This window comes from Suncus etruscus, chromosome 7, assembly GCF_024139225.1.
Source record: "Suncus etruscus isolate mSunEtr1 chromosome 7, mSunEtr1.pri.cur, whole genome shotgun sequence".
Taxonomy (NCBI): Eukaryota; Metazoa; Chordata; class Mammalia; order Eulipotyphla; family Soricidae; genus Suncus; species Suncus etruscus.
Genome location: NC_064854.1, coordinates 129,923,797 through 129,927,637, shown reverse-complemented (window position 1 = coordinate 129,927,637; position 3,841 = coordinate 129,923,797). Strand labels below are relative to the sequence as shown.

Below are 3,841 nucleotides of genomic sequence, written 5' to 3'. Positions count from 1 at the left end.
CTCTCTTCTACTTTTTTGTTTTTGTTTTTGTTTTGTTTGTTTGTTTTTTGGGCCACACCCGGCGGTGCTCAGGGGTTCCTCCTGGCTGTCTGCTCAGAAATAGCTCCTGGCAGGCACGGGGGACCATATGGGATACTAGGGATTCGAACCAACACCTTTGGTCCTGGATCGGCTGCTTGCAAGGCAAACGCCGCTGTGCTATCTCTCCGGGCCCCCTCTCTTTTACTTTTAATATTCTCAGGCTTTTAATCAAATTTACTTGTGTATGGGGGTTTTATTAAAATATATTTTTTTTCTGCCTCAAGTAATGTGTTAAAAAAATAAAGGAAACTACATAAGAGGTGCCGCTTGGATCCACAGTGAACCGTCCTCTCCAACTTAATGCTGCTAATACCATTTTTTTTTTGTTTGTTTGTTTTTGGGCCACACTTTGCGATGCTCAAGGATTACTACTCCTTGTCTGTACTCCTGGTGTTGGTTGGGAGAGCCTATGGGATACTGGGAATCTAACCCTGGTCAAGCCAAGCAGCCTTCCTGCTTGCTGTACTATCATCGCTCCAGCCCTTAATGCTGCTAATACCTTGAAGCAAGAAAAAAACAAAATAGAGATGGGGTGGATAAATAACCCCAAATACTGATCAGCTGCATACAGAATTAACTGATCTTTGAACAAGATGTTTAAACTCTCAGATGGCATCTCATCAATCATCATCTAAAATATAAGAGACAGAAATATAACAAATATATTAATATCATTTATTTATTTGTATTATAATTACACAAACTATAAATATAAATACATATTTATAAGTATATAATAAAATATTATATATTGGATAATTATTTAATAAATAAGATAAAATTTAATAAATAAAAATATAATACAAGGTATAGAAATATAATAAATTTACTTAATGAATAAATCATAATAGAGATATTCATTCATAAATGTACAAATGTTTATATTATAAATAACATATAAATATAAATATGTATGAGTATATAAATAAAGTAAATTAAATATTTTAATAATTAAAATAAAATTTGATCAATAAAAGATAGAAATACCATCAATAAATATGAAAGAGAAACCACTTTTTAATATTTCTTTAAAAGGTTTATTTTGAGGCATAAGTTAGCTGAAAGGTTTTAGCCTTCCAAATGTTAATTTGTTCTTCCTTTCCGCCTTGAAATATCTAGCATGCTGGTTTGCCTTCACACCCCAAATGAATTGTGCTTGTAATTATGCTTCCAGAGTGCTTTCTCTGGACTGTGGACAGCTCACCTGGCATTTTGCACGCTCCTTCTTTCTGGCCAGTCCTTCCCCTGCTCTATTTTACTCTCTGCCAGGTTGCTGTTGTAAGTTGAGCAATCTTCCTCATTGATGGTCTGTCTCCACGATGCAACCAGCAATGAAGACAGAGATTTAATTTAAATTATGGTCAGTTTGTGGAAATAATCTTGCCATGTGCTCGTCCCTCAGGGGATATGGGGTGGGGGGGGGTGTCTGAAATGAACCAGCTGCTGGCGATAGTCTCAAAGAATGTGTCAGTACAGGGGAGGTTTGATGGGAGGGTTATCTCTGGGTGCACTATAATGAAGGGTTTGATTTATGGGGCCTCGGGAAAGTACAGTAAGCAACGAAATTACCACCAGGACCCTGGAGTTTTGTTTTGTTTTGTCTTTTCATGGGAGAGCTTATGTTTGACAGGTATTTCCACATCGGTGAAAGAGTGACACTTTAGTGAGTAGAGTTGGAAATGTTATTAGGGTTTCTGTACTGTGATCTTGAAGAAAATGATAGCGAGAGATTTCCTAGGAATGTCTGTGGAGGTGGCATTTATAACTCAGAGTTCTGATCTGAGGTGGCTCAGAGGACATGTCTGCGCTTGAAGGCCTTTCCAGTCTCACTCTTGGTTTATCCTAAGATGTTTGGGATCAAACCTCAGTCTGCACACAGACATGACAAGTGCTGTATCGCCATCTTTCACATATATTTAAAAATTCTTCTCATTTATTCTTTCATTAATGTTCATGCTGTTTGAGCGGATCTTTCTCTGGCATGCCGCTAATGGTGAGAAGATAAATGATGAGCAAGTCAACAAGTGGTTTCGAGTGAAATGGAGGAGGCCATGGTTAATAAGCCATCGAAATGAGCAAGAATATAAGTGCAAGTGGCGTACAATTGTGCAAGCGGGAGAAGCCTGCTGCTCTGGAGGTGTTTTGAGGACCTTGACCTCGTTCTGAAAGGTCAATAGAGATTTCTGCAGAGAAAAGGAGATGTGAAAGAAGGGAGAGTATCGACAGGCTAAAGGTGAGAGTAAACACAGAGCAGCCTGGAAACAGCACACGTTAAGGTCTCGTGGCAGGATGGAACATGGGGCTCTTAAGGCAAATGTGACTGGTAGGGGGTAGTTGTCTGAGTAGCATGATTCATGGGAGCCAGACCATGCAAAGCCTTGAAGAATACACTCCAAATGTAGGTTGTCGTCCTAAGACCATTACAGAGTTGGTGGGAGTATAGTTTGTCTTCTTATTTATTTATTTATTTATTTTTGTCCCCCCATTCACAATACAGACCAGGCAAAGGGCCTGGTTTGAGGTGTATATGGGGTGCATTTACTGTACCTCCTCTTTCTATACAGTCAGCGTAAAGAACACAGCCTGTGGTAAGCATTGGGAGGCCTTATCTTTTCTTTTCTTTCTTTCTTTTTTTTAAACTTTGTTTATTGATTGTTTGATTGATTGGTTTGGGGCCACACCCAGTGGTGCTCAGGGGTCACTCCTGGCTCTGCACTCAGAAATCATTCCTGGCAGGCTGGGAGACCATATGGAATGCTGGGAATCAAACCCGGTCCCTCCTGGGTCAGTCACATGCAAGGTAAATGCCCAACCCCTGTGCTATCTCTATGACCCTGTAGTTTATCTTCTTAAAAGTGCCTCTGCCTGCTGGATGGACCATGGCCTAGAGGAGGTCACTGTTAAAAGTCCTCACCTAGCAGGAAGCTGCCTTGACTGCCAAGGCTTAGCAGGCTAGAGAGCCTATTGGGCTGTGCAGAGCTTTGCAACTAGACTGCCTTGTTGGAACAGGCACTTTTCAGCCTCAGTGATGTTTAAGCTCTATCTGCATTTCTCTCCATGAGTAACTCTCAAACTGTGTGTTTACCATATTTTTCACTCTATAAGACGCACCTAAGTTTTAGATGCTCTCCTCCCCTGCACTCAGGCTTCAGCTCCAGGCTGCACTCGCTCGCTCTGTAAGACGCACTTTGGGGAGGGGGTGGGAAGTGTGTTTTATGGTATGAAAAATATGGTATTTCTTCACCTCTTTGAGCCTTAATTTCCACATTGCTTAAGTAATGCAACCAGTTAGGGTCTACAGTGCCTAAGTTCTATGGTCCATAATATGTTGAATACTGTTGGTTTTTTCATGGAGATGATTTTTTTGTTTTGTTTTGTTTTTGTTTTTGGGTCACATCTGGCAGCGCTCAGGGGTTACTACTGGCTCTGTGCTCAGAAATCACTCCTGGCAGGCTCAGAGGAGATTATATGAGATGCTGGTAATTGAACCCTGGTCCATTTCGGTTGGCTGCGTGCAAGGCAAACGCCCTACCACCATGTTATCACTTTGGCCCAACAATAGGCATTTTTTTGGTTTTTGGGTCACACCCATCAGCACTCAGGGGTTACTCCTGGCTTCATGCTCAGAAATCGCTCCTGGCAGGCTCAGGGGACCATATGGGGTGCTGGGATTCAAACCACTAACCTTCTGCATGCAAGGCAAACACCTTACCTCCATGCTATCTCTCTGGCCCCTTCAATAGGCATTTTTAAAAATGGC

General features: G+C 41.3%; 1 non-coding gene across 1 annotated transcript; it reads right to left on the bottom strand.

Annotated features, from left to right (window-relative positions):
• Window positions 1–2,553: 2,553 nt before the first annotated feature.
• LOC126014676 (small nucleolar RNA SNORA51) lies at window positions 2,554–2,686 on the bottom strand. Its single transcript, XR_007497678.1, has one exon. It is a non-coding gene; the product is annotated as a small nucleolar RNA SNORA51 (small nucleolar RNA).
• Window positions 2,687–3,841: the final 1,155 nt, after the last annotated feature.